Source organism: Sciurus carolinensis, chromosome 5, assembly GCF_902686445.1.
Source record: "Sciurus carolinensis chromosome 5, mSciCar1.2, whole genome shotgun sequence".
Classification (NCBI taxonomy): domain Eukaryota; kingdom Metazoa; phylum Chordata; class Mammalia; order Rodentia; family Sciuridae; genus Sciurus; species Sciurus carolinensis.
This window is the reverse complement of record NC_062217.1, coordinates 143,287,776-143,301,421: the sequence shown is the minus strand read 5'-3', so window position 1 is coordinate 143,301,421 and position 13,646 is coordinate 143,287,776. Positions and strand designations below refer to the sequence as shown.

The following is a 13,646-nucleotide window of genomic DNA, read 5'->3' as shown; positions in this document are numbered from 1 at the left end:
TAGTTCAGTGCTATATCAATGTTTATAGAAGCTCAATTCACAATAGCTAGATTGTGGATCCAACTTAGATGCCCTTCAACACATGGATGGATAAAGAAACTGTGGTATATACAATGGAATATTATTCACCATGAAGAAGAATAAAATTATGGCATTTGCAGTTAAATGAATGGAGCTGGAGAATATCATGCTAAGTGAAATAAGCCAATCCCAAACACCCAAATGCTGAATGATTTCTCTGATAAGTAGATGGTGATACATAATGAAGGGGAGAAGGAGGTAGGAATGGAAGAAGGATGGAGTGTATAGAGGAAAATGAGTGTGGAGATGGTGTGGGGGAAAGAAAAATAATAGAATGAGACAAACATCAATACCCTATGATTATACAAATGGTATAATTCTACTTTGTGACAAAAAGAGAAATGGTAGTTGATCCCATTTGTGTACAATGATTCAAATTTTTAAAAAATTAAAAAAACAAAATTTATTATATAAAACATTTTATTTTTTTATTTATTTATTTATTTTTAGCAATTTTCACATGTTTTATCAAAAGAGTATTTGAAGGTCTGGGGATATAGCTCAGATGGTAGAGTGCTTGCCTCCCAAGCATGGGACTCAGGGTTCAAGCCCAGCACTGCAAAAAAAAAAAAGGAAAAGTATTTGAATCTAAGTATTAGTACTAATGTGATTGAAAGGTTCTAATAATCTTTGTTTTATTTCTTTTTCTTTTTGGTATTGGGGATTAAACCCAGTGGTGCTTTACAACTGAACTAAATACATGTCCTTTTAATTTTTTTATTTTGAGACAGGGCCTTACCAAGTTGGTTAGGTTCTCACTAAGTTGCTGAGACTGGCCTGGAACTAGGGATCATCATGCCTCTGCCTTCCAAGTCACTGGAATTACAGGCAAGCATCACCATGCTTGACTTCCTATTGCTTCATATTTCATAAGCCTAGAACTTGTAAAATAGAATGGCCACATAAATTTTAAAAAATGCTGTATATGAACAAGTAGGACAGCACTTTTCTTAGTCTTTTCCCAAATAGGATTCAGTGTCTTTCATTATTTTTGGAATAAGGGCAACAAAATATTGTTAGATAGAGGCAATACATTTTATAGTGTTCTAGAGCACACTAGGATAACTTTACTGTACAGCCATTGATTATGTATCTTATAAGTAATAAGGAGAGCAGTTCAAATGTCACCAAAGAAAAAATAATGTGATGAAAATGCTACTTATACTGATTTAATCTTTACATCCATGCAATACATCTTCACACCATAAATAAGTACATAATTGAAAAAAAAAATTCTCCAAACCTAAAAACCTAGAACACACAAAAATGTATTTTGGTGCTGTCTCATTGACTGACCAAAACTGAATTGAATTGCAGTGAATTATTGATATTCTTTATTTTATTCCATTTTCTATGAAATATGTATTTATTTTGCTAAAAATAATCTTGTATTCCATTCTATGATATTAAACTACATTACGCCATTGGAAGTATCATAAATATCCAAATTGCTTGTACCATGATGCCTTTCTAAAATGTTAACAGTGTGACAATGGAGCAATTGCACCTTTAAGACAGAGGTTCATACTTGAGGACTGAATTGGACAGGTGGCAGACAATAAAACTGCCGACTCCAGACACACACACACACACACACACACACACAAACACACACAAACACACACACAATTTTGAAATGGTTGATGAAACATTTTGAGAAGGATGGCTTCCTCTGAGATGTGGAAGGTTCAATGATGATTACTGCAGTGAGAGCATGTCTCTTTTGTGTTGGGGAGTTCTGATTTCTTAACCAGAAAAATGCAGAATCAGGATCACAGTTGCATATACAGGGGAGCGGGTGAAAGAAATGTCACTTGTGTGAAAGAGTATTTCTCCTTTGTCTTCTAAACACATCAGGTACTGCCTTCTGTCAACTGTATCCAGAAAATGGATGTCAGGCAGCTACTTAGAAATGCAAGTCACCTTTATCTAAGAATTTATTTTATCCAAGGGTCAGGAGGACCTCAACTATGTATCAACTATGGCTCTGAAACTCCTAAATACTATCTTCATTAGATTTGTGATCCCTTTGAGCCTTGGCTTTCTCATTTTCACACTGTTAATAATACCTTATTTGCTTCCTTATGATTCTGTGAGAGTTCACCAGGTAACATCTGCAAAACAAAAAGTAATACTAGGGGATATCATTTTCATCCAAATCTCTTATGCAAAGACTGAGAGAGCATTATGTTGATGAAGATATGTAAGGATCAATGAACAGTTTCATGTGCTATTGGCAGAATTCTAAACTGGTACATCCATTTTGAAGAACAATTTGGCAGTATCTATTTAAGTAAAAATGTAACCCAGTCTCAGTGACACATACCTATAATTGCAGCAGTTCAGGAGACTGAGGCTGGAGGATTGCAAGTTCAAAGTCAGTCTCAAAAGTTTAGTGATGCCCTAGCAACTTAGCAAGACTCTATCTCAAATAATAAAAAATAAAATGAGATCTGGCTGGGAATGTAGCTCAGTTCTTAAGCACCCTCAGTTCAATACTTGGTCTAAATAAAAAAGTAAAGAAAAGAAAAGAAAAGAAAAGAAAAGAAAAGAAAAGAAGAGAAGAGAAAAGAAAAGAAAAGAAAAAGAAAATATAAAATGTATATTCTATGATGTAGAATTCTAATTTTTGGTATATACTCCAAGTGCAAACAGGAATGTCCAATATGTGCTCATTACAGTTGTTTCTCACAAAAAAATCTGCAAATTGCCTAAAACTTGTCAGCAGTGTAATATGCCAGTCATAGTATTCAGCATGTAAAATGTAGCTGTGTGTATAAAATAAGGCAGTACCTGAATTTTTTTGTTAATACAAAATAAAAATGCAACAGAATACCTTTAATTTGGGTGGAAAAAAGAGCAAAATAAGAAGTTGCATAAAACTGTTGCATATGGGTTTATTTGTCTTATATCCATAGAACAATTATGAAGGAACATATCACTGATTGGTGGCAACAGTGGTTTCTGAAAAGTCCACATTGGTTTCTGTGGTAAAGTGAGAGGAAAACTTAATTTTCACCATAAATTCATTTTGATACAATTTCTTATTCTATATTTTTATTTATTTGTGCTTTTAAGTTATACATGACATTAGAATGTATTTTTGGTGCTCTTCAACAGAAGAATGAATAAAGAAATGTAGAATATAAATGTAATAGAATATTACTCAACCTTGTTCTATTTTTGATGGAGTTCTAAGTAATGTAATGTAAAATAATTCCCTCACTTTCTTTTTTTTGCAGTGGTTATGATCAAACTCAGGGTCTTGTGCATGCTCCGCACTCTACCACTAAGATACATCCCCAACCTACAACTGATTCTCTTTTGTATACAGTCAAAACAGTTGGGACAAATATATGCACTGGTGCAGCCACAGAAAAATTAAAACATAAAATATTGCTGGGCATGATAGGCCATGCTACTCAGGAGGCTGAAGTAGGAGGATGGCTTGAGCCCACAAGTTTGAAAGCAGCCTAAGCAGCACAGAGAGATACTTTGCCTATGGATATAGTATTTCCATTACCCCATAAAGATTTTTCATCCTCCTATTACAGCCAATAATATTTCCTCACGTTCAGGCCCTGGTGACCATGGATCTGATTTCTGCACCTATGGTTTTGATTTATCAAGAAAGTCATACAATAGAATATGACATAGAACACCACATAATGAAATCATTCGTTGGGGGCTATGCCATGCGGACTCGCCAAGACAGCGCCTGGCAGTCAGCCAGAAGTTGTTTTGATCACATAGGCAGTACGGGTGCACAAGTGTTCCCGAGTGCTCTTGCTCATGCCTGCTCATGATTGGACAGCTGGCTCCTCGCCTGATCTCAACTGGCGTGGTCCCGCCCTCTGCCTTCTGGAGGGAATATAAGCAGGCAGTAGGTAGAAGGAAAAAAGCACCAGCTAGCAGAAAGAAGCAGAGAAGCCATTAGCAGAAAGGAAGAAGACGAAGCAGCAAGCAGATAGAAGCAGTTAGCAGAGAGAAACAGCAGGCAGCGGGGGAAGGCAGATTGCAGAGCGGAGAACTGAGAACACACCTTTAGGTTGCAGATCACAGATTGCAGTACGTGGGGCACATCACTAAAGCACCTTAGGTAGACACACCCTTAGTTCACAGGATGCAGGATGCACCTTTAAGAAGCAGCAGAACTAAGAAGATATGGATCTCTGAAAGTGTAGTCTCTCTCTCTCTTATGCAAAGTCTCTCTCTCTCTCTCCCTAAGAAAAGTCTTTCTTCCTCTATAGCCCAGGGAACAAGCGAATAAGTGAGAAAGCAGCCCACTAAAGAAAGGTAGTAAAAGTAGTTCGTTTCCAGTGCACCACACATAAAGACCCGCGCAAATTGTTGCTGCAGGCGGTGACAAAAATCCGCGGATTTGGTACCGCAAAGAGCCAGCGACAGTCATTTATCTCTGGCTGTTTTACCTTCATTTATTCTTTCTCCAGTGTTCTTCTTATTGATCCAAATTAAAAAAAAAATTTATTGGCATATAATAATTTTACAGAATAATATGTTTCATTGTGGCCAATTGATACTTGCACATAAAATAATTTGATCAATTTCATTCCCCAGTATCTTCCTGTGCCCTCCCCTCTCCTCTTCCTCCTCCTAATCCCCTCCCTATACCTTAGTGGTCTCCATTATATTTTCATGTTTCTGTTTTTTAATGTACAAGAATATGTTTTAGATTCATTTTCATTTACATGTATTAGTAGTTCATTCCCTTTTATTACTGAATTGTATTCCATTATAAAGAAGACCTTGAATTTTGTATTCACTCATAAGGACTTGGATAATTTTGGTTGTTTCTGGTTTTTGACTTTTTAAATATAATCAATATGAACATTTGTGTAAAAAATTTGAGGTGGATTATATTTTCATTTATATTAATTAATTACCTAAGATGAATATTATTGCATAAAGTTTTAGGTTTATGATAAACTGACAGAATCAAGGTTTTCTTTTATAAATTGCACTTTATTAAAAAAATATGCCGGCTCAAGATTGCACAATTTGCCCTTACCTGTTTTCAAGAATTCTAATAGTTTAGCTCCTACAATTAAATTGGTGATTGATTTCAAGTTAAATATTTGTGTCTTGGAGTAAATGATCATGTAATTGTTTCCTTTCTTTCCCTTTCTTTTCTTGAGACAAGATGTCTCTATGTTTCACAGGTTGATGTCAAACTCCTGGGTTCAAGAAATCTTCAGGCCTTAGCCTCCTTAGCATCTAGGGCTATAAGTACACGCCACCATGTTCAGCCTATTTGTTTCTCTATTAAAAGTGTTCAGTTGATACAATTTTTGAAATTATATCTGTCTTTACATCCTCAAGAAACATTTGTATCTTCAGGGTCCACCGCATAATCCAATACACCCCTTCATTTATTCTAAGTACTTAAAGTAGCATACTAAAGTGATACATGCATATCCATGTTAATAGCAGCAATGTTCACAACAGTCAATACATGAATACACTTTGGATATCCATCAACAGATGAAAGAATAAAGAAATATGGTACCTATATACAATGGAGTTTTATTCAACCATAAAAAATGAAATTACGTCATTTTCAGGAAAAGAGATGGAAGTTGAGAGCATTATGTTAAGCAAAATAAGTCAAACTCAGAAAGTCAAGGGACACATGCTTACTGTTACATGTAGAAATAGAGGGAAAAAGGAAAAATAAATCAGTGGGGAGTTTCTTTAAAATTGAATAAAAATCAGTGGAAAAGACAAAAGGGACTGGGGGAGTTTGGAGTGAAAGAAAAGGGGAAGAACAAGGTAATGATACTGACCATATTATAGTGTTATACTATGTGCAAATATGAATGTAAAATAAAAAAATCCCAGTATTATGTATCATTGTAAGGTACGAATAAAATGTAGAAAATAAACATTTTAGCATACTGAATTTAAAGATATATGGAACATTTGAAATACTTTGGCCTTTATTTATGATTGTCAAAAAATTTTTGAAAATTATTTTTTTCAAAATTTGTCATCCATATGCATTTGGAAAGATCTCCCAGAGTTCTCAGAAAACTCAAATTTTGTGATAATGTTAAATACATTAAGTTGGCTTCTGCTGTACTTTTTATTATCTTAGAAAGGTCTTATAAAAAATATCCTGGATATTTAAAAAGCCACTGACCCATTTTAAAGCAGAATCCTATACAAGATGTGTGAAAACTGAAGTTATAAAATAGAGTATTGATTAAGAGCAGACATCAGCATCCAAACATGATGAGGAGGAGAAAAGAAAGTTTGGTGCTCAAGCACTCAAGTACTCCCTATGTCAAATGCTACTGGGGACATTTTAACAATGTCCTAGTCACTGGCATTAAACTTACATTTTATTACTTGTTTGGTGAACTGCTTCTCTTTGGAAAAGGACTTCTTATCTACAGATCATAATGTTTGGATGAAGCTCTAAGTCTTCTTTGGTTTATCTGTGTCTGTTCATTGCAGGGAACAAGCATAATAACATCCCTGACATCTGTGCTGCATGACAGCAAAGAATTCCCAAACCCAGAGACATTTGACCCAGGCCATTTCCTGGATAAGAATGGCAAATTCAAGAAGAGTGACTACTTCATGCCTTTCTCAACAGGTAATAGAAACTTATTTCCACTGGGACTTTGGTGGACCAGACACCTTCATGGGATCAATTAAACCTACATAATGCTCATTTTGGAGCTGGTAGAAATGTTCTTTGCACATGATCAAGAGCAACACTCCCAGTGCCCATACACTGTCCAAGATCAGGCTACAACATCATTACTGGGTTCTCCTTCTGGGGCTTTGGGTTAATTGACCTACTTCTTCCAAAGTAAGAAAGCTACAGAGAGGGTCTATTGAGTCATGCCTCAAAATACAACACTGTGTCTCAGACACTTCTCAGAAGGTGAAATTCATCTCAACTCTCCCCATCTTCCCTGTGAAAAGTATCTAAATCCACAGGTTTGGTGAGTACCTTCCATGTGGTGGCTCTCATTCCTCTGATGAGCTCTGGGTATGGTAAGTATCCCCAGCACACAATAGGGCAGCAAACGTGTCCCACACTTCAGTTAACCAAGCAGATTGATAAAGAGATTGAGTAATCCAGTATGACAAGTCTTGTGGGAGTAAGAATAAAGGATTGGCTGTTCATGATGGCAGAGGGAGAAAATGCCTCCTGCCTGTTCTGTCATACCACATAGTGAGGCATCAAATGGATTGAGTGGCATTCAAATAGAAGAAAGGACACTAGAGCTCCCTTATAAGAGGCAAAGAAAATGAACTGAAGAGAGGCAGGGCATTCTTACAGAGGCAATTGACCATAGGAGTAGGATATTTGCTTCTGATTAAGGATGCCAGAGCCTTCTGACTAGTGAATGACGGTCAGCAGACCTTGTGAGTGGGGCACATTATCCTTTTGGGACACCAGAGCACCCTGATTTCCCTACATCTACTTCATTTTTGAATAGAGGGATCTTCACACTTGAAGTGTGTGCTGAATCTCTGACATATCATGGCCCAAATGTTTCTTTGACACTTCAGTCTTGCTTTTAGGTTTTGCACTACAGATATTCATATGACAAAGATTAGCCCTTCCTTAATGAAAATCCTATTTCAGAAGGTTAGAAAAATAGTGAGTAATGATTTATATAATACAAACTTCACTGCTGAGTAAAACTAAAGAGGATAAGACTGTAGAGACTGGTGGAATCACAAACAGTGTTAAAGAAAATAACATTCGATCTAGGATCTGAGAGAAGTATGAAGTGCATCCTGGGAAAAAGGAACAGAATGAGATAAAGATTGAAACTGCATTCTATGTTTAAGGCTGATGAGGCTCATTGGACCAGAAGAATGGGAAGAGAGATCATGGAAATCAGACTGGAAACAGGGAACACAAGTAATCAGTGTGTGTTTCTGGGACAAGATTGAAGGAAATATAAAATGTCAAAAAAAAAAACAGTTTTAATGTGGTATGGTTAATGTATTTCTTGGAAGAAAGCTGATTCTCAATAAGTATTGATGGAATGAGCAGTGCTGATAAATTATTAGGTGGATAACAGGCATGTTCATCCTTCTCACTAATCAGCTGGATTTATATTTACTCATTTAAAAATTTTTTAGTTGTAAATGGACACAATAACTTAATTTTTTATTGATTTATTTTATTTTTTTTTTTTTGTGGTGCTGAGGATCCAACCAAGTATCTCACATGAACTAGGCAACTCTATTACTGATCTACATCAGCAACCCCATATTTATTCTTGGTCCATCCATCCATCCATCTGTCCATCCAATAATTCATGAATAGTGACTGCATTTTTCTTGGACCAGACAGAAATATAGTGTTCAAGGAGAATTTACCCTCTCTCATTTTTTTTTTTTTAAAGGAAAACGGGTTTGTGCAGGAGAAAGTCTGGCCTGCATGGAACTGTTCTTATTCCTGACCACCATCTTACAGAACTTTCACCTGAAATCTGTGGTGGACCCAAAAGATCTTGATACCACCCCAGTTGCCACGGGATTTGTCTCTGTGCCACCTGCATACCAGATCTGCTTCATTCCTGTCTGAAAAAGAGCAGTCCTTTGGCTGCTGCTGTGCTGTCCTCTGGAATCTCCTCTTTGGAGCATGCTCCACCTCCTTCCTTGTCAGGCATGTCTCCTCTGACCTACTTCTCACCACCCTATTCCTTTGAATTCCAGTGAACATCCAACCCCACTGGAGAGTGTCCTCAGTTTTCACAAAGGTGTGCTTCCTGTACACTTACTCCTACACTTGCATTAGCCACTCTGTATTTTAACACATTAGTGTCTTTTCAGTATGCCATCACTTTAAACCAAGGAGAATCTGGGGGACATTATAGGAAGTGCAATAAGTCATGCACAGCAAGATAAAGTAACATGATTTTAATTTTTGAATAATATAAAAACAACAAGCTCTTAGATTAGTGATAAGTAATGGTTGCTAGAACTTGGGATGGGTGAGAGTGTGAGTGGATGGAGAAAGAAGAGAAGGTAGTTAAAGGTTCAAAGTTTAGAGTAGACAGGTGGAAGTGGTTCTGATGATATAGGGCAGAACATGGTCCCTACTGTTAATAATGATTTGTTGCATACTTCAAGATTCCTAAAAGGGGAGATATTAAATATCCTGCCCATATTAAAGGACATATGTGTGAGATAATGACTGTTAATTATCCTGATCAGTCTTCCTTCCATGTATACATATATCGCAATGTGCCCCATAAATACATATGATCACTACTTGTCAACTAAAAAAGATATGGAAGCAGATTAAAAATTAAAGTGCACATGAACACTATATTGTTTCCATTTTTAACAATCTTCATTGGAAAAGGAAAATATATTAATCAGTGTTTGATAGAAGAGTGGAACAACAGCAGCCTTATATGCTGACAGCATAATTTCTCAATATTGCTACTCTAATTATCTTACCAAAATTTATAATTTTCCCTTTACCACCATCTTCCCCTTCATTCAACTGCTGATTCCTTTGCTCTGCTTTAGCCTTTTGTTCTTTTCCTTTTCCTTACTCTTTCTCATAAGTTTGTGAGATAGAGAGTACTTGTATGAGTCGCCATTACTGTCTAAACAATTACCACACATATAATGACTGAAAACAACACACATTAACTATCTTACAGTTTTGGGGTTCAAGATCCAATATCATCTCCCTTGGGGTAGTTGATTCTGTCAACCAGTACAGTTCCTTTTTGAACTTCTAGGGAAGTTACATATCCCTAATTTTTTCATCTTGTCCCTAATTTTTTCATCTTGTAGATACTGTCTGCATCCCTTGGCTTTTGAGTCCTTTGTCACATCAATTCAATCTCAGTGTCCAAATCTGCTACCTCCTCATAGCTTCTCATTTTTCTTTTATATAATCTTTGCTGAATCCAGGTATGGTGGTGCAAGCCTGTAATCCCACTGGATTGCAAGGTGGAATGTTCACAAGCACATGGCCAACCTCAGCAATTTAGGAAGGTCCTAAGCATCTTAGAGGGATTCTTTCTTAAAATAAGAAACAAAAAGTGCCAGGGATGTGGCTCAGTGGGTAAGCAGCCTTGGGTTCAATGTCTGCTACCCTCTCCCCATGCAAACAACAAAAACCTTGTTGATTGAATTGAACACACCTGCATACTACAGTCTATCCATGTGATGACCCTGGACATAATCACATCTACAATGTCCCTTTTATCATGTAAGGTACCAAATTCATGGGTTCACAGGTTTCAAGTAGTAAGACGTAGATGCTTTGGGATGTGAGGTCATTATTAAAACTATAACGTTATTACTACCAAGCTAATTCAGACAGGCTTTTGTTAAGTACTGTGTTTAGGTTCACATGTCAGAACAAGGAGGGGAACCTCAGAGCCATTTGGTTATAAAACTAAACTTTCCTAATCAGGTGATGTTAATTCTTTCAGTGTCTTTTAGTTTTAAAGTTTTATTGGAAGGTAATGATGTAAAGATATATTTGTTAATATTTAATGGAAAGAGAAGATATTTTCAGATTTCAAAGAAAAAAACAGACTTCATACCAAGGATCAATATTCCGGAAGGAATACAATTTCTTCAGTAGACTAGAATGTACTAGAGATAGGCCTTGAGGAATTTTTTATTTTATTTTGGGTACAGGAGATTATTCCAGGGGAGATTACATTCCCAAACCTTTTTTAATATTTTATTTAGATGAAGCATCTCACTGAGTTGCTTAGGGCCTCTATAAATTGCTGAAGCTGGCTTTGAATTCATGATCCTCCTACCTCAGTTTTCTGAGATGCTAGGATTATTGCCATTTATCACTCTTCCTGACTGTTTCTAGGATTCTAAGAGAAACTATTTAAAATCTAGAAACTTAGTCTCAGTGAACTTTCAACTATTTGATAAGGAAACATCATGCAAATTTATTGCCTGTATTGGATTAGTAGTATTCAAAGAGAAAGAGAGAAAGAGAGAGAATCAAAGTGATATAGATAGATAGCTGATAAACAGTTGATAAGGAATTTATTATAGAAATTGACTCACATGGTTGTGGAGAAAGAAAAGTCCCATGATAGGTGATCTGCTGTCTGGAGAACAAGGTAAACCAGTGGTATGACTCAGTCCAAGTCTATGTGCATGGATAATGCCAGAGTATTGCTCTTTGAAAACACCCTCACAGACATACCCAGAAATTATGCTCTTGTGTATCACTTAATCCAGTCAAGTGGAAGTCTAAATGTAATCATTACATATTTCCAGCATATTCCCCCTGACCCCGAGGGGAGGATTCTTGTATACAAGAGAGAAAAACAAGACAAAGAAGAAGCTGGATTCAGGTACAGAAGGTCCAAGAGTTTGGTCAAAGGGAAAATCTCAGAGGATGTTAAGGTTGACCCTATGAGGAGAGATGGGCTCTAGGCTTCCAGACCAGCTACAGAGAGAGGAAGAGAAAGGGAAAGGATTGGAAGTTGCTAACCCCTTCCTCTTTTTGTGTTGCTTACTGATCTGTTAATTGGAGTGGCATAAACTTAAAGCTGTTGTAGCTCTCAGCTTCCCTTCTCACTAGTACAAGGTAGGATGGAATGGTCATTACTGTAGGTTGAAGTTTTGCCCAGACAGACAAGATCGAGAAACTCCCAGTTGAAGCTGCTGCAGATAAAATGAAAGGAATTCCAAAGTTGTGGCTTAAATAAGGCCTCTGTGGTTTTGTTGGGTGATATCTTCCCTGGAGAGATGAGACCAACACACCTTAGGACCTAGAAAATGGTGATTTATTCTGGAAGTCTGGAAGTCTGGGGGCTCCCAAGAATTCTGCTCCTGTAGGAGAGAAGTCATTCCACAAACTCTTCTGCCCACAAACACAGACTTCCCAACTGAGTCCCTGAGTGTGTACACATCCCGCTGTTCAGTTTCCCATCTCTCTGCAGCTGGTCATGTGAGCTGCCAGATTCAAAGGGAAAATGAGTTGGATTCCCCTTTGTATTTCTGACTTAAAGCTCCCTGGAAAATTCCTTGTGTCTGCTTCACTCATATTCTACAAGGTACACTCTAGACCACTCATGGGCACTTTTGGGAGCACTATGGCAATGTTGCTATGATCTTCCAGGGTCCTGCAGTAGAAAGCTGCAGTGTGATCTCTTCAAGATGGCTCCCAACCTCAGCTTTCCATGGCCAGTTAACAAATACAGAGAACTTTTCAAACACCAGTTTGTTGTGTAGCTTCTGGAACAGCAAAGTTTAGTCAGCTTTTCTGATCTTCAGATTTTTCCATGCCAATTCTGTCACTGTGTTTGTTATCCCTCCCCTTTGTGGTGACCCCCCACTGCAGTACAATGTCACTTTGCTCCAAAGTTGTCTTTCTTGTTCTATGCACCTAAATTTTTAAGTCTCTACGATATTCACACCAATATTGAATTTTAATGAAATCTACTTGTATGATTTAGATATGAGGTGTCCCTACAAAACTCATGGGTGATATATTGTAAGAGAGTTTAGAGGTGTAATGTTCAGTTAATGAAAGCCATAACCCATTAGTGCATTAATCAGCTGATGAGGATTAACTAGGTGGTAACTGTTGGTATGTAGGTTGTGACTGGAGGAGGTGAGTCATTGAGGATGTGGTTTTGTGGTGTATATTTTGTTCATTGCAAGAGGAGTTTCTCTCTCTCTCTCTCTCTCTCTCTCTTTCTCTCTCTCTCTCTGCTTCTTCCTGTCCTTTCCTGACTTGATTTTCTCCACCACACTCTTCCACCATGTTTTTCTGATTCACCTTAAATCCCTTTGAATGGAGTTGTCTATTTGGGGACTGAGACCTCTGAAACCATGAGCCCCCAAAGAAACTTTTTCTCCTATGAAATTATTCTTGTCAGGTATTTTGATCACAGTGATGGAAAAGCTGACTAAAACTCCCTCATTCACCCTGCTAGGCATCACCACATTTATAAAGATTAAATTACAAACAACCATATGTTTATAATTCTTATCAGTCTTCATTATATCCTGTATATCTGAACTAGAATCTCATACTGTTTTCTTTCCTTATTATAAAGGATGGTGATATTTCTAAGATTTTTCTGTCTGAAAATGTCTTTGCCTTTTACTTTTTAAAAAATTTATACCTTTAAAATAGAAAAAATCATATTCTCACACCATTCTAGAAGTCAGAAGTCTGCAATCCATTTCACTGAGTCAATATCAAGATGTGGAAAGGTTTGTACACCCTCCTATGGAGAATCTATTTCTTTCTTCTCCTTATCTTCTGGTTGTTGACAGAACTCCTTGGTTTGTGGTTGCATCACTCCAACTCTACCTCCATCTTCACTTACATCTCTTTCTCCCACATGTGTTTTAAATCAGATCTCTCCTAGGTGATCTACCCCTCCCTCCATCTCTCTCTCTCTGTCTCTCTCTCTGTCTCTCTCTCTGTCTCTCTCTCTGTCTCTCTCTCTCTCTCTCTCTCTCTCTCTCTCTCTCTCTCTCTCTCTCTCTCTCATACACACACACACACACACACACACACACAAAACACATCTTATTTGCTGTGGTAAATATGCCTA

The 13,646-nt window shown here is 37.2% G+C and overlaps 1 pseudogene; it reads left to right on the top strand.

Moving 5' to 3' along the window:
* The window catches only part of LOC124984717 (cytochrome P450 2C9-like), a 62,864-nt pseudogene extending 54,205 nt beyond the window's left edge, over positions 1-8,659 (top strand).
* The last annotated feature ends 4,987 nt before the right edge of the window (positions 8,660-13,646 follow it).